This window comes from Schistocerca gregaria, chromosome 8, assembly GCF_023897955.1.
Source record: "Schistocerca gregaria isolate iqSchGreg1 chromosome 8, iqSchGreg1.2, whole genome shotgun sequence".
Classification (NCBI taxonomy): domain Eukaryota; kingdom Metazoa; phylum Arthropoda; class Insecta; order Orthoptera; family Acrididae; genus Schistocerca; species Schistocerca gregaria.
This window is the reverse complement of record NC_064927.1, coordinates 243,435,886-243,454,517: the sequence shown is the minus strand read 5'-3', so window position 1 is coordinate 243,454,517 and position 18,632 is coordinate 243,435,886. Positions and strand designations below refer to the sequence as shown.

At 41.6% G+C, this 18,632-nt stretch overlaps 1 protein-coding gene across 1 annotated transcript in view; it reads right to left on the bottom strand.

Annotated features, from left to right (window-relative positions):
* LOC126284455 (nuclear migration protein nudC) overlaps positions 1-18,632 on the bottom strand; it is a 51,125-nt gene that overhangs the window by 5,988 nt on the left and 26,505 nt on the right. The window lies entirely within an intron of this gene.

Genomic DNA, 18,632 nt, shown 5'->3' with positions numbered 1-18,632 from the left:
AGACTACCTTGGAATGGATGGACCACAATGATTATCATTATTCCTCTTGCTCCTTTCCAAAGAAATATGTTTCGTTATAGTGACAAGTATTTGATTGAAGATGAAAGGGATGAAAATAAAAAAATAAAAAAATGATCTGATGAATGATGAACCAGCAGGCTTCTAGTGTGCTACTTAATCATGTTATGTTAAAACCACTGCTCAATGACTGGAACTCTTATATGGTACAGTCTAAGAAAACTTTCAACTCTGATTTCTCGGAAATGCTTAAGAATTATATCATACTCTAGCTGCATTTTTATATCTGAGTATGTGCTACAACTCTGAAAAAGATGATCCTAATTGATAATCTGTTGGGTGTATACTTATCTGGGGATTCACTGTACTGACAGAAGAAAATGTCACTAACATAGTAAAATACATAAAATGATACAAAAGTGTTTACAAAACATGTAACTTCAAAAATGGAAATGATTAAGTAGTTACACCTACTCAGGGACAAAGCTGTGTATTTCCTCTAAATAATTTAGAGGCAAGCTGCGAAGATTAACAGAAATTTAAGTAATACATGACAACAACAATTTTTGTCACCCAAATTAGAGGGCAACCGCATAGCGAAATTATGGCTTGCCTCCCACATGTTAACAGTGTATACTCTCCTAAAGTATAGTACACATCTAGCTGTATGTCACAAGCAGTGCATACTGGTGGGCTTACTTACTGGACAGTAAACCCATGTGTCCGCAGACAGTGTTAAGACGTGTGTTAGCAGCTTTTGTGTAGCTGAAAGTAGCTAGGCCAATGTAAGCTACCCATTCTCTCACTGATACATGACGTGAAATGTTTCTTCCTGTTCATCCTCAGAGCACCCTAGTCATCACACAAAATTACCCACATGGCCACAGCCAAAATCCAAGCAACCATAGCAATAAGTGGTGTGCAAGACCAATCACACTATGAATTCTTCCACAGATTCTTTTAAAAACCTTTATTGGTGGGCTCAGATTAATTCTGTGCAATGTTAAACATATGCTAACAGTCTAAATAAGGGTCAATAGCCTCACTTTGAGCTCTGCGGCAGTGTTAATATTATTACTACATGACACTACTAATCAATGCCTTGTAGCAATTCAATTGCTTTCGAAAGACACTCAGATTCAGCCAACAGATTGGGACACACAAACCCCAGTCACTATATTGTCCCAAACTGCTATTCAGTCTCTTCTGGCAACAATCTCCCCCATAAACTAAAATAGGATAACAGCCCAAAAAGGTGATGTCACACTTCAAATTTCCACTGGGAAAAAAAAAGACAATGAAATCATCTTCTGATAAACTACGCCAAGTCTGCATCACTCATGAAACACACAGTCAAGCTAGTTAACAGCTGTAATTTCTGATATGTGGTGTCTTCCTACAGAATAAGTGTACACCCACTGAATAGCACCGCCCATCTTATACACAGGAAAATGATTATGCTGGTTCCTATGCCTGCACTCAGGTACATATCAGTGAATTCTTTAGAAACACACCTTACAACACTACCTCTGCAACAGAGAATACACGACTCGTATACGCCCATGAGGACTGTCAACTGACTCTAAAGACTGCCTCACAAAATTATCTTTACATTCAGGTATTTGGACAATCAGCCGTAAGTGCAGATTACAGGCACTTTACTAAACAGTTCCCCTCAGGGGCACAATTTTCCTAGATATGTCACCATGAGAGTGCAATGCCAATCATGAACCTGAAGTACTGCCCTGAAAGGAAGCATCATACTACAATGATAAGACAAACCCAGAAGGGCCATTCATGGAGTTGTTGAACACTATTTTATTTCCAAGTAGTGCCAAAAGCCTTTTCAGAAAAAAAAATTCCTATCTAGAGTTGCAAACATGAAACGGCCTCTTGTATTGCTGCCTCAGCGAGTATTATATTGTTGAGTGCAGGATACTGGAGAGAATCACAATGGAGGTGACAGAATTTCTGGTTTCTACAAGCCAAACTAACTGTCCTCTTGAAGTACACAAGCTTCCTATTTTAGATGTTATGCACTTCCATTTTATGTTTATTTTGTGAACTAAGACATTTCAACTGTGTAGCTATTTTCAAGCACACTGTTCACCCATCAACTACATATATTTTGTGGGTTATAGTTATACAATTTCACAGACAGTTTGAGGTTAGCAACATCATCAACACAGGAAACTTCTTTCTTTCAAGAAGTTTACCACTGCTGTGGATCCTGTGGTGAATAAATTATCCAAATTAAATGCCTGTTGATAAATAATTTGCCATACAGAGACAGTGAGTGCTATACTGTGATAAACACTTCGCTATTCGGGCTTGGTTTCGGGGGAGGGGTAGGGAGATCATAATTGGTCCTATCCCCCTCCCCCAAAGAATCACAGTATTGTCCTTCAGACAAGGTGTATTTAAAAAGCTCCAGTGCAAAATTCAAATTGTGCGATAACAACAGTGAAGTCACTGATGACAGTGCCACTAAAGCAGAGTTATTAAACACGGTTTTCCAAAACTCCTTAACCATAGACGACAAAGTAAATATTCCTGAATTCCAATCAAGAACAACTGCCAAGATGAGAAACACAGAAGCGGATGTCCTAGGTGTAGCAAAGGAGCTTAAATCACATAATAAAGGCAAGGCCTCCAGTCCAGATTGTATACCAGTTCGGTTCCTTTCAGAGTATGCTGATACAATAGCTACATATATAGCAATTATATACAACTACTCAGCAATTATATACAACCACTCACTCACAGAAAGATCAGAACCTAAACACTGGAAAATTGCTCAAGTCACACCAATACTCAAAAAGGGAAGTATGGGCAATTCACTGAATTACAGGCCCAAATCACTAACTTCGATTTGCAGTAGGGTTTTGAAACATATACTGTGTTCGAACATTATGAAGTGCCTCAAAGAAAACAATTTATTGACACATAGTCATCAAGTATTCAGAAAATATCATACTTGTGAAACACAACTAGCTCTTTATACTCATGAAATAATGAGTGCTATCGACAGGGGATGTAAAAATGATTCCATATTTTTAGATTTCCAGAAGGCTTTTGACACCATTCCTCACAAGCATCTTCTAACCAAACTGCGTCCCTATGGAATATCGCCGCAGTTGTGTGATTGGATTTATGATTTCCTGTCAGAAAGGTCACAGTTTGTAGTAATAGACAGAAAGTCATCAAGAGTAAAACAGAAGTAACATCTGGCATTCTCCAAGGAGGTGTTATAGGCCCTCTATTGTCCCTGAACAATATTAACGACATAGGAGTCAATCTGAGTAGCCCTCTTAGATTGATTGCAGCTGATGCTGTCATTTACCATCTTATAAAGTTATTGGACGACCAAAACGAATTGCAAAATGATTTAGATAAGATGTGTGTATGGTGCTAAAAGTGCCAAATGACCCTGACTAATGAAAACTGTGAAGTTATTCACATGAATACTAAATGAAATCAGCTAAATTTCCATTATGCGGTAAATCACACAAATCTGAAGGCTGTAAATTCAACAATATACTTAGGAATTACAATTACAAATAACCTAAACTGGAATGATCAGATAGATAATGTTGCGGGTAGAGCAAACCAGAGACTGCGATTCATTGGTGGAACACTTAGAAGGTACAACAGGTCTACTAATGAGACTGCTTACACCACGCTTGTCTGTCCTATCTGGAGTACTACTGTGAGGTGTGGGATTCGCATCAGGTAGGACTGACAGATGATATAGAAAAAGTTCAAAGAAGGGCAGCTCTTTTTGTATTATCACAAAATAGGGGAGGTAGTGCCACCAACATGATACATGAATTGGAGTGGCAATCATTAAAACAAAGGCATTCTTCATTGCGACGGGATAGTCTCATGAAACTTCAATCACCAGTTTTCTCCTCCGATTGCGAAAACATTCTGTTGGCATGTACCTACATGAGGGAGAAATGATCATCACGATAAAATGAGAGAAATTGGGGCCACACAGAAAAATTTAAGTGCTTGATTTTCCCACGCACCGCTCGAGAGTGGAACAGTAGAGAGACAGTTTGAAGGTGGTGCATGGAACCCTCTATCAAGCACTTTACTGTGAATAGCGGAGTAATCACATAGAAGTAGGTGCAACACATCTCAGAGCAATCTGTTTGGCACTGGTGTTTTACTGCAGGCCACATAAACAGCAATCACCCATGAAAATGGGTGATCATACTCCCAGTGATACAGATCAGATAGCCACAATGAAGAGGTATCTGTTGAGAGGCCAGACAAATGTGTGGTTCCTGAAGAGGGCCAGAAGCATTTTTGGTAAATTCATGAGCAACAGTCTGGATGATTGATTGACCTGACCTTGTAACATCAGCAAAACGGTCTCACTGTGCTGGTACTGCAAATGGTTGAAAGCAAGTGGAAACAGCTACAGTTTTTCTCAAGGGCATGCAGCTCCACTGTATGTTCCCCATTTGGATCTCCGGGCAGAGACTACTCATACTCAGGAGGAGGTTGTCATCAGGAAAAATAAATACATATGCTTTTGGATGGGGTCCGCCTTTAGCAAAACACAGTTTTGTTTTTAATCGTAAACTTGTTTCAAAATCGTAATTTCTGCATAAATATTTTGTCTACGTTAAGTTGTATATGGTTGCAAATGACAAACTGTAAAAGAAAACAGATACTGTAAAAATGTAATACAACAGGAAAACCACACCACATTGCAAAAAGGTATGAATACATAATTTTATGTGCTCTTCAAAATCTGTAATTACAATTTAAAAACTAATATTTACATGTATATATACAGTAAACAAACATTCTTTATGTTTAACAGCCATAAAATAATAAAAACAACACAGATTATGCTGCAACTGCAGTGAAACATGTTTGGGATTAAAAACAAAATTGTGTTCTGCTAAAGGTGGACCCCATCCAAAAACATACCATATTTACTCGAATCTAAGCCGCACTTTTTTCCGGTTTTTGTAATCCAAAAAACTGCCTGCGGCTTAGAATCGCGTGCAAAGTAAACAGAAGTTCTGAAAAAAAAGTTGGTAGGTGCCGCCAGAATAACTTCTGCCATCGAATATATGTAGCGCTACACAGGCATGCTTTGCAGGCACAAAGATAAATACTGGCACCAAACCCTCTGCGCAAAAAAAAAAAAAAAAAAAAAAAAAATATATGTGGACGACGAGCTTTTTCCTCCGCCTCGAGTTTCGACCACTGCATTTTCACACATTATCCAACGAAGTAAATACAAATTCCGTATTGTCAACCTTCAAATGTAGCAGTATTTCAATGTACTACGAAAATCCGACTAGCAAGACTGTTTGGGATGTCTACGTTCTTAATTTTTCCCTACCTATGAGAAGAGGTGGTTCCTTATAGGAGCTTCTATGAATTGTGAATCAAATGCAGTATTCTTTTCACCATAAGAATAATACAAATATAAACATTTTGCCATGTATTCTTTCGAGTTTGCTGCTAATTCATTTAAATCCTGTCTGAATAATAAACTACAAAACTAGAGTGAGACAACGGCAAACGCGGAAGAATGTACATATCATGTCATGTTTATATTCGTATTATTCTTATGCCTAATAATGACACAGTCAGAAATGAAGCACGGCAACTGATTAGATTTTTAAATCTAAGATGACTCTAATTTCAGTGCAGACTGTAATGTAGGCTACTAAAGAGGCGTCTGAAAAGTTTTTCAAATGGAGAAAAATTTTCCACTAAACTCTCGTTCAGATCATCTTCTATCATACGCTGTCTATTATTTGGTTCTTGTTAATCATTATCAAAGAAAGCAGCAGAGTAAGTAACAACAAATAGCAGTCTCTTGCCATTGTTTCGCTAAGGAGACGATTCGTCTATCTCTTTTTTTTTTTTTTTTAATTGTAAGCGGCGGTAGCGTGCGCAAAAGTAAGCCATGCCGCGAGCGGCGACAGGTCGTAAACACTCATTATCAGAATGCGACGAACAATGCAGGACACAGTACAGTAATGCATTTTCAGCTTAAAGTGACGTAAACACTTATAACAAAGAGAATGACACTTATCAGATCGAAGAAAAATAAGCATTCAATTCAAACCAGACGTAGTATGCGAAAAAGGATGGGTACTCGTATAAATACGGATGGAGCACGTGACGCATAGCAATGGCTACCTGGTAAAGGTTAATTGCTAAGCTTACGACTCGAACCAAAGTACTGTAGCTGTATCTTCATTCATTCAACCTAAGTTGTGTCTCATATTACAATGGACCAACTTTGTTTCGATTTGGAGGTGCGGCCTAAAAGTTTTCTCTCCCCTTGAATTTCGAGTCTCAAATTTCAGGTGCGACTTAGATTCGGGAATATTTTTTTTTTTCCCTTGATTTCGAGTCTCGTTTTTCAGGTGAGGCTAAGATTCGAGTGCGACTTAGATTCGAGTAAATACGGTATGTATTGTTAAAGCAAAAACAGACAAAAGAGCTTCAACCTCAAGGAGAAAAAACACTGGCATTCTATGGATTGAAGTGTAGAATGTTAGAACCCTTAATCAGGCAGGTAGATTAGACATTTTAAAAAGGAAAATGGATCAGTTGAAGTTAGATTTGGCGGAATTAGTGAAGTTTGATGGAAGGGGAACAGGGCTTCTGGTCAGGTAATACAGGGTTATAAGGACAAAATCAAGTAAGGGTAATGCAGGAGTGGGTTTAATAATGAATAAGAGAACAGGAATGCAGTAAGCTACTATGAACAATATACTGAACTAATTATTGTAGCCAAGATAGACATGAAGCCCACATCCACCACAGTAGTACAAATTTATATGCCAACTAGCTCCCCACATGATGAAGAGACTGAAGAAATGTATGATGAGATAAAAGAAATCATTCAAGTAGTTATGGGAGACAAAAAATTTAATAGTCATGGGGGACTGAAATTCAAAAGTAGGAAAAGGAAGAGGGAGAAAAACAGTAGGCGAATATGGACTGGGGGAACGGAATGGAAGAGGACGCCACCTGGTAGAGTTTTGAGCAGAGCATAATTTAATCATCGCTAGTACTTGGTTTAAGAATCATGAAAGAAGGATGTATACATGGAAGAGACCTCAAGACATCCAACTGTTTCCGATTGTTGATATAATGGTAAGACAGAGGTTTAGAAACCAGATTTTAAATTGTAAAACATTTCCAGGAAAAGATATGGACTCTGACCACAATTTATTGGTCATGAATTGTAGACAACCTGAACAAATTGGAAAAAGTTAAGGAGATGGGATCAGAAATGTTGAAAGAACCACAGGTTTTAGAGTGTTTCAGAGGGAGCATTCCACAGTGGTTGAATGGAAAGGGAAAAGGAATACAGTAGATGATGAATAGTTAGCTTTATGAGATAAAATAGTGAAGGCAGCAGAGTATCACACAGGAAAAAAAAACAAAGCCTTGTAAGAAATCTTAGATAACACAAGAGCTACTGAATTTAATTGATGAAAGGAAAAAATATAAAAATACAGCAAATGGAGCAGGCAAAAGGGAATACAAATGTCTGAAAAAATCAGATTGATAGGAAGTGCAAAATAGCTAAGCAGGAATGGCTAGAGGACAAATGTAAGGATTTAATAGCATACTTTGTTGGGGGAAAGATACATACTGCCTAGAAGAGAATTACAGAAGCCTTTGTGGAAAAGATGAGCAGCTGTATGAATATCAGCAGCTCAGATGGGAACTCAATCCTCAGCAAAGAAGGGAATCTGAAAGGTGGAATGAGCATACAGAAGGTCTATACAAAGGACATAGACTTGAAGTCTATTCTATAGAACGGAAAGAGGATGTAGATGAATATGAGATGGGAGATATGATACTATGAGAGTAATTTGACAAAACTTTGAAAGACCGAAGTTGAAACAATGCCCTAGAAGTAAACGATATTCCATCAGAACTACTAATAGCCTTGGGAGGGTCAGCCGCAACAAAACTCTTCCATCCAGCATGCAAGACGTATTAGACGGGAGAAACACCCTCAGACTCCAATACAAAGATAATAATTCCAATTCCAACGAAAGCACGTGCTGACACCTGTGAATGTTATTGAACTATCAGTTTAGTAAATCAAGGCTGCAAAATTCTAACATGAATTTTTTACAGAAGAATGGGAAAACTGGTATACACTGACTTTGGGGGAGATCAGTTTGGATTCTAGAGAAATGTAAAAACACACGGGGTAATTCTGACCCTCTGACTTATCTTAGAAGATAGGTTAAGGAAAGATGCACTTAGGGAAAGCTTTTGACAATGTTGACTGGAATACTCTTTGAAATTATGAAGGTAGCAAGGGTAAAATACAGGTATTGAAAGGGTATTTACAACTTGTACAGAAGCCAGACAGCAGTAATAAGTGTCGAGGGGCATGAAAGGGAAACAATGGTTGAAAAGGGAGTGAGACAGGGTTGTAGTCTATCCCCCAATATTATTCAATCTGTACATATTGAACAAGCAGTAAAGGAAACCAAAGAAAAATTTGTAGTAGGAACTAAAGTTCAGGAAAAAGAAATAAAAACTCCGAGGTTTGCCGATGGCACTATAATTCTGTCAGAGACTTGGGACAGCAGTTCAACAAATGGACATTGTCTTGAAAGGACAATATAAGATGAACATCAACGAAAGCAAAGAAACGATACTGGAATTTAGTCGAATTAAATAAGGTGATCATGAGGGAATTAGATTAGGAAATGAGGCACTTAAAGTAGTAGATGAGTTTTGCTATTTGGGCAACAAAATAACTGACGATGGTCGAAGTAAAGAGGGTATAAAATGCAGATTGGCAATTACAAGAAAAGCATTTCTCAAGAAAAGAAATTTGTTAACATCGAATATAGATTTAAGTGTTAGAAAGTATTTTCTGGAAGTATTTATATGGAACTGAAACATGGATGATAAACAGTTTAGACAGAAAGAGAATAGAAGTTTTGAAATGTGGTGCTTCAGAAGAATACTGAAGATTAGATGGGTAGATCATATAGCTAATGAGGAAGTACTAAATAAAATTGCGGAGAAAAGAAATTTCTGGTACAAATTGGCTAAAAGAAGGGATCGATTGATAGGACAAATTCTGAGATGTCTAAGGATCACAAATTCAGTATTGGTCGGTTGGTTGGTTTAGAGGAGGGGGGGGGGGGGGGGGGGGGGGGAGGGACCAAACTGCTAGGTCATCGGTCCCTTGTTCCTGGTAAATAATTGCAGATGGGAAAGAAGAAAAGAAAAGAGACATACAGCACAATAACAGTAGATTGGAAGAACCAGACAAAGGACAGGACAACCGACACTACTATGGACAAAACACGAAAAGAAAACCACAGAGAAAAGCAATAAACAGATAGAAGGAATAAGAACAAGAGTGCAGACGACCACTGCTGGCTGAGCACAAGACTAAAAAGGAAAAGCCAGCCACTCTGCAACACAATAAAACATCCAGCCTTAAAGCATTAGAATGGAGAACACAAAGGGACAAAGGACATGTGTGAAAACTTAAACAGATTGTATAAAAAGTGAAACTAAATTAGCCGATGAGGCGTTGTCAGCTACAATTAATGGCAACGAGACTGGTAACTGAAGAGTCTGGCACAGGGCAGCCAAAGGGGGACAGATCACCAAAATATGAGCCACTGTCAGCCGAGCGCCACACCGACACTGAGGTGGGTCATCACGGCACATGAGGTAGCTATGTGTCGCCCAAGTGTGACCAATGCGGAGCCGACAGGGAACCACAGAGTCCCTGCAACAGGCCCACGTGGAGATCTTCCACACATTCACAGTTTCCTTAATGGCACGTAGTTTGTTGCGCGTACTGAGGTTATGCCATTCCGTCTCCCAATGCCGCAAAAGCTTGCAGCGTAGTACTGAACACAGGTCAGTTGCAGAGAAGCTGATCTCCATAAGCGGTTTCCGTGTAGCCTGTTTGACCAGCCTGTTGACAAGTTCATTGCCTGGGATTCCAATGTGGCCTGGGGTCCAACAAACACAACTGAACAACTGGACAATTCCAGGGCATAGGTGGACTCCTGGATGGTCGCTACCAAAGGGTGATGAGGGTAGCAGTGGTCAATAGCTTGTAGGCTGCTCAAGGAGTCAGTACACCGACGAAGAAACAACTGCCCAGGGCTTCAGCAGATGTGCTCAAAAGCACTAGATATAGCCACCAGCTCGGCAGTGAAAACACTGCACCCACTGAGCAAGGAATGCTGTTCAATATGTCCTCCATGGACATACACGAAGCCGACGTGATCATGTGATCATCAGCCATCAAATCATCGGTGTAAACCACTTCATGGCCTTGGTAAATGTCAAGAATGGAGAGGAAGTGGCAGCAGAGAGCCATGGGGTTAACCGAGTCCTTAGGGCCACGTGAAAGGTACAGGCAAAGCCGCAGCCTACGTGTACACCATGGAGGTGTACATGAATCAACCTCAAGTATAGGTGGTAAAGGCAATGACTCCAGTTCAGAAAGAAGGGATTGCACACGAACAGCAATTGGAAGCCCTGACCAGGGCCGCCGATGCAGGAGATGAACCACAGTGGGTGTGAAAAAGAGACACTAATTCCAATGTGCAGGAGAACTACAAACGTGTGCAACGTAACTGGGCATCAGTTGTGCACACCTAACCTGCAATGGAGGGACTCCGGCCTCCACCAGGACGCTGGTCACCGGACTTGTGCTAAATGCTCCTGTCGCTAGGCAAACGCCACAGTGGTGCACTGGGTCAAGTAAACACAACATTGAGGGCACTGCCTAGCCATAAGCCAGACTCCCACAGTCAAGGTGGGAGTGAACAAGGGCTCTGTAGAGCTGCAGTGCAGTGTTATCTGTACCCCAGTTGGTGTTGCTCAGGCAGCAGAGGGCATTGAGGCACTTCCACTTAAGCTGATGAAGGTGTGGAAGTTAAGGCAACCAGTCATCCAAAACCAGTCCTAAGAGTCAATATGTCTCCACTACAGTGAGTGGATCATCGCTACAGTAAAACTCTGGTTTCGAATGGACGGTGTGATGCCAACAGAAGTGCATAACACACGACTTTGCGGCCGAAAACTGGAAACCATGGGCTAGAGCCCATGACTGCGCCTTGTGGATGGCTACCTGCAGGCGCTGCTCAGAAACACCAGTACTGGCGGAACAGTACGAAATGCAGAAGATGTCTGTATATAAGAAAGGTGAGACGGACAGCCCTACAGCTGCTGCTAGACCATTAATGGGTACTAAAAGTAGAGATACACTTAATATAGAGCCCTGCAGAACCCCATTCTCCTGGATATGGGGGGAATTATGTAGGCACCAACTTGGACACGGAAAGTACGAAGTGACAGGAAATTTTGGGTAAAATTCAGGAATGGGCCTCTGAGACCCCACTCGTATAATGTGGCAAGGATGTAATGTAGCCAGGTCATGTCATACACTTTTCATAAATCAGAAAAGATGGCAACCAGATGTTGGTATATGGAAAAGGCTGTTTGGATGACAAGCTCAAGGGACACAAGATTATCAACGGTAGAACGACCCTGGCGGAATCTGCCCTGACGGAGCCAGTAGGCCACGTGACTCCAGGACCCTACCCAACTGCCGACACACCATACGGTCCAGAAGCTTACAAAGAACATTGATGAGGCTGATGAGCCAATAGCTATCCACATCAAGCTGTTTTTTACTGGGTTTGAGCACTGGAATGGTGGTGCTCTCCTGCCACTGCAATGGAAAGGCACCATCACACCACATCCAGTTGAAAATGACGAGGAGATGTCGCTTGTAGTCAGATGAGAGATGTTTACTCATCTGACTGTGGATCCAATCTGGCCCAGGAGCAGTGTTGTGGCAATGTACAAGGGCACTGAGGAGCTCCCACTCTGTAAATGGGGCATTACTGTATCGTGTATTAAACGAGAGGACTTTCCCTTCCACCTGCCGTTTGAGAATGTGAAAGGCTGGTGGGTGGGGGGGGGGGGGGGGGGGGGGAAGACACCTGTTGCAGTCTGGTACCCTTGTCTAGACTTGGGTAAGTGACGTATGGTGCCCAATGGTCAAGACGTATCTCTCCCAACACTCCTGCTTCTGTCATCTGATGAGTTGGCGAATGTGGGTATGGAGCTGTTTAAATGCCATGAGGTGCTACAGGGAAGGGTGCCACTTTGGATGCTGTAGAGCTCGCCAACAACCCTTAAATGCTTCAGTGACTTCAGGCGACCACCAAGGGACTGCCTTTCGCCGGGAGCACCCTAAAGAGCGAGGGGTTGCTTTTTCTGCCACAGAATGGATTGTTGTGGTCACCTGCTCAGACATCACATTGATGTTTACATGTGTAGGAGATTCAACAGTGACAGGAGAGGTGAAACTTCCCAGTCCACCTTGTTTAAAGCCCATTTGGGCAGGCGTCCGTGTGCCTGATGCTGGAGCAGTGACAGGGAGATGGGGAAGTGGTCACTACCACACAGGTCGTCATGTGCTCTCCAGTGGATAGATTGGAGAAGTTCTGAGCTGCAAATTGATAAATCAATGGCCAAGTTACTACTGCGAGCCACACTGGAATGTGTGGTGGCCCCAGTATTTAAGAGGCCAAGATTGAACTGAGACAGTAAAGTTTCGACACCTCTGCCTAGGCCAGTAAGCAAGGTGCCACCCACAAAGGGTTATGGGCATGAAAATCTCCCCAAGTAGGAAAGGTTTAAGGAGTTGGTCAATCAGTGCAGCTAAGACATTCAGGGGCACTGCACCATCTGGAGGAATATATGCATTGCTGACAGTTATTTCTTGGCTTGTCCTTATTCTGAACAAGAGCTTCAAGACTTTTCACTACAGACTGAGTTTAGGACATAAACGCAAACTCCACCTCACACTTGATTATAGTCACTACATTTCCTGTAACATCACTTATAGACGCGGAGGGCAGTGGTCCAGATTGCCGGGAACCAAGTTTCCTGGAGGGCAATGAAGAAAGCAGGTGTGAAGCCTAACAGTTGCTGTAGATCAGCCCGGTGGTGGAAAAAAATGCCGCAATTCCACTGGAGGATGATGTCATCATGAGACTGGGCAGTTTACACCACAGGGTTACCTGCTGCCACTGACTTATTGCCTGAGCAGTCTATATCCGTTGTGTCTGAGGGTCTGGAAAGATCTAGGTCCTCAGCAGACGTCAGAATCTCCACCTCATCCACAGATGTAGAGCTTGTAGGTAGAAATGGTGTAGGTGTCACCACAATTCCCTTGGTCTTGGGGATCTTTGTTTTGGATTTCTCTCACTGCTCCTCAAGTTCCCCTGGCTGGGAGGACTTAACTGATTCAGTCTCCAGGACTGAGGATGAGCATGAAGCCCTACGACCAGCTGCTTTTGGGCTCTTCAGCCACTGGTGGGTGCCATCTTGCCCATTAGCAGAAACCTTTGAAGGGAGTGACCCAAGGGACTCCTTCCTAGCGAGAGGAGCCATAGAAGACTTACGCTTCTCCGGCGCAGAGGTGGGGCCTGGTTTCCCTGATGGTTGGGTGGGTGTTGCTTCCGAAGTAGGTGGTGCAGGAGCAACAGGGAGGGAAGGTGCCCTCCACCATCAAGGGGGCAGGTGTAGTCTTCCGATTCTGAGAGGTGACTGTCGTTGGCTGAGCTAATGGGGCTAGAACTGTTGTAGCAGCAGCATAAGACGATGTCATACATACTGGATGTAAGCATTCTAATTTCCTCTTAGCCTCAGTGTAGGTCAGTCGGTCCAGGGCCTTGTACTCCATGAGTTTGTTTCCTTTCTTTCTGGAAAATCCTGCAGTTAGGTGAGCAAGGCAAATGGTGCTCTATGCAGTTGACACAGATGATAGGCAGAGCACATGGAGTTATTGGGATGTGATGGGCGTCTGCAATCTCGACAAGTGATGCTCAAAGTGCAGTGGGAAGACATATGGCTGAACTTCCAGCATTTAATGCACTGCACTGGGAGAGGGATATAGGGCTTCACATCACAGCGGTAGACTATCTCCTTTACCTTCTCGGGTAATGTATCATCCTCGAATGCCAAGATGAAGGCACTGGTGGCAATCTCACTATCCCTCTGCCACCGGTGGACACGCTGAATGAAATGTACACCTCGCCGCTCTAAATTGGCACGCAGCTCGTCGTCAGACTGCAAAAGTAGGTCCCTATGAAATATGATATCCTGGACCATATTTAAGCTCTTATGGGGCTTGATGGTTACAGAAACATCTCACAGCTTGTCACAAGCAAGAAACGCCCATGACTAGGTAGAGGACGCTGTTTCGATCAAGACCGACCCAGATCTCCACCTCCACAAACTTGTCCTCAAAAAAAAAAAAACTGAGGCTTATCATTTTGAAAGATTCACAATCTCTCAAATGTACAAGGTACCAGGGCGAGTAAGCGTCACTGCCATCCTCAGCCTGACGTTCCTCCCATGGTGTTGAGTTGAGCCTGCGAATGCTTAGAGACTGCTGGTGTTTGACCACCAGCAAGAGATGATGTAATACGCTTCAATCGCGTGTCATCCGCCCTGATGCTACCCACTCCGACCAGGTGCCCTCCCCATGGGTGCCACCCAGCCACAGCAAAGGCCACCTGACAGGATGGCCATTGTTGGGAGTCCCGATGCCCCAGGGTGACGGGCATCTACTTCTCAGCATACATGGGGAGTTAACGGTGCAGGCATCTGCAGAGCGATCCCTGTGCTGTCAGGGGGCTACAACCAACAGGGTACATGGCAGAACCACCATAATGGACTGGCTACCGTGCTGGGTATCAGGTGCAACCAAGCAAACAAGTCCATTATCATTGTCAGCGTAGAAAATGATAATGCACAGTTGATGGAAAAATATGCACCCAGGAGGGTGATCTTGCCCAACAGTTGGAGAATGAACTGAAGTGCAGATCCACATTGTCAAAGGATGCGATAGGTCTCAGCGCATGTTGGACACGATGTACTGTGTAAGGTGCTCTTCCCCAATTATCTTGTTCTTCGGGAACATTTTTAAAAATGGAGGTCAAACCCTACAGGGGACCATCACACGAAGGCCAAAATGTGAGACTCCTTTTAGTTGCCTCTTACAACAGGCAGGAATACCTGAGGCCTATTCTAACCACAAGGGGGGAATTCAGTATTGGAAGGAAGTGTGTGTGTGTGGTAAAAATTGTGAAGGGAGACCAATGCATAGGTAGAGTCAAAAGGATGTAAGGTGCAATAGTTACTCGGAGGTGAAGAGGCTCAAACAGGGCAGATTACCATGGAAAGCTGCATCAAACCAGCCTTTGGACTGAAGACCACAACAACAAGACAACATGCAGTATACAGAGCTAGGCCCAACCATGTCTTCTTGGTTAATTCCCATCTCAGCTGGAATGCGAGATCTTGACTGGCACTAAATGTAATTTATTTCATGTATTTCACCACTGGGCTACAGCTACTGGTGCAACGATTAGAGCACACTGTCTTACATGGCCACTCAATGCATGTATTATCTTTCCCCACAGATCCTTCTCACTGTCTCCCATACCTTTACTGGTGGTATGAAACAGTTAACAGATTGTACAAAATGTACAAATACTTTCCATGACTGCTTTTTTCTCTCGCTGGTATTGTGTTGTGCTTTTTTTTTTTTTTTTTTTTTTTTTTTTTTTTTAGAACAATGCAAAAAAACTGCAAGAACCTCAGCAAATTGATTATGGTGGAACCTTTGTAATGCTGCCCACCTGTCTATGTCCCTGACACTCCTTGCTCCACACAGGACTTGTCACTTGCCACGTATAACAAATGACTTCTTGACATAGAAATTGGCACCCTTGTGGATGACAGTAGTTATGTGATTTATCATGTCCTGGATACTGGGCTGATGTAAGACTACCAAGTTGCTGTAAAGCAGTCAGTTTTTTAGCACCCATTTAAGTGGCCTACTCACAGGTGCTGATGTACCTGATAACTAAGTCTAAATGAGAAAACGGTTCCTAGAGTGCAAGCCATCCGCCACATCTCAAAGAACAGAATCAACTAGCCCGGCACAGCAAACTCAAAGGTCAATGGCTACGGACAATCTATCTGCAGTGATGAGATGTGTCACTTTCTCTATATCAAGGATACAAATAATACTGAACAAGAGGAACCTCTCCACTACTCGACCCTCGGAAAAAGTATGTGTAGAGCCTTGCCAGATGTGACGCACATTAAGAACTCTGAGGAAGATAAAGGTACATGGGAGTCCGTGGCTGACATTATCAAGGACCTTATTATCCAAAAATTCATGAGGTAGGGGAAAGAGGAATCCCAAAGTTATTCTCAGTGGCGTACGAAACCCAGCCAGCTGCTGCCTGAAGTTGGGTGGTGAGGGTAACAAGTACAGAATGACATCTACTGTGGATGAATACTGCCACTTCATCCTCTGTCCTGTCACAATCTGCATCACCCTTCCTGTGCCTGATGTAACCCAACACAGCATTGTCTGAAGATCTGAGATGAGTGTCCCATATGCACAAGAGCTTATCCTGTGTTAAAAGTTTTACTACTTCATGTATTCTGGAACTATCCACATTCCATTAGAGTTTTTTCTCTCCTCCTTTTCTGATCACACCAGCTGAATAGTGTGAGAAGAAGCCATATGACCTCCCACTTTGTCAACATATGCATCCATTTCCATTTTGGAATCACCTTATTCAATTAATACAAACATTCTCTTACCTGATGAAACAGGTTTCTTTGGATTCTGAATGCTGTGGATGTGGATTTTGGTTTTTGTTGTTTTGATGCAAGCTATTTTGATAAGACTGAGCTGTGTAGTGTATCTAGTTTTGTCACTGATGGTTGTCTCTACAGTTTGGTAGAGACCACTGGTGGAAGTGGTTTACAAGGAGCTGCAGTCATAGATCTTAATCCCGTCTCACACAGAGTAAGGTTCACCATAAATATGTTAGGTGGTGAACTTGACTGTTGGCATTCAGGGAGGGGAGATGGCTAGCTCATATGGCCAAGCTCTTACACAGTGTAATGTTCAGTACAGAAGCTAGCTGGCTCACCAGAATGTGTGAACAGCAAAAAGTGCTAGATCTGCAATCTGTCTCAGATCTTAAACTATTCCATAAAATAATTTAATCTATGATGCCTCATAACATCATTAGTCAGCATCACAATGAATACCTATCATTCCGTTAACAGTCATAGTTATTGTGATATTTCAAAATTAAGTAAACTACTGTAAGAAAATCTAACAGTTTGCAATGAAAATTAGTGATTGGTATGAATCTACATTTTGTGCACGTTAGAGCACTTGTTATTGTTAATGAAATGTAGGTAACACATTGAATTATTCTTTAAAGTTGAAAGGATGTCACTATCTTCAATTTTGAGAAAATGGATTGTTATGTACACACTCGGTTCCAATAATATGCCAGGAATACAACCAGAATGAAACATTCGTAACATCCCTTGTATCTCAAACAGTGTGATATATCGAAATTAGATTTTTGGAAACCAATAGCATGCAACGAAGAGTGTTTGTTTGTTACATGGTTCAAAACAAAACTTCCTTATCTACTGCGATACTTAGGTAACTACAGATTTTTTTCAATGAAATAATGTAATTTTTAATAGCCAATGACAGCTGGTGAAATGAAACTTGCTGAGGCTCATGCAGCAATATATATTTACTTTTGTACTGAGAATGGGCCTTTTCATAAACTATTGTCCTGTATTTCCCTCAGTTGCTATTTTAATAATACACTGTTTCAGGATTCAGTCAAAATTTCTATTGCATAAGAATGTTTGTGAGATGAATACTAGTAACTCTGCCATGTTTTGCCTGAAGAAGCAAATTTTAACAGTCAATCAGACTGGTTACATAGTAACCCAATTTCACATGTAGATTCTCTAGTATATCAAACATTTTTCTCCAACTGATTTAACAACCCAAAATTAAATTTACTGCTGCTTCTATCCTCTGAAGTTTTCGAATTTAATAGTTTTCTGAGTGCGGTTCGAAAAAGGAAAATTTTTTATTAAAAGATGGCAAATCATCACAATTTCACAAATTTTATCAGATCCAGCTTATATAAGCATCTTCAAATTGTTTTCAGATTTTAGCACACTGATGCTGCACACAGCAAATCAATGTCACAACTTTCTATTTCCAAGAGCTGGACTTCAAGCAGCATCAAATACGAACTTTATCAGCAAACCCCTGCCATCTTTTGCCACTCGGTAGATGAGAATTTTATTATTAACAGTATTAAACAGATTGACTCTTTGCAGCTGTGTGAGGAAACAAGCAGTAGAGTGTGATAGCCTCTTCTTTGAAATCATCTGAAAATCATACAACTATACCAGTCTGTTGGTATTTAGTCACTTCAAAAACATCCTTAGGTCTTACATCAAACTGAAATTTAATCAAGTTACGTACATAAACACACAGCCAATTTAATCTATTAATTTCATCTATTTTCAATTTCTACAATGTCTACATTTAAACATACATATACATAGTGACAGGACAAAAATATGGAAACACTGTGAGAAATGTATGCTTGAACAAAAATACAGATGCTAACCAAGACTGCAGGTTGCACTGTTGTATTTGATCCTGAACAGCAACTGTGCAATGT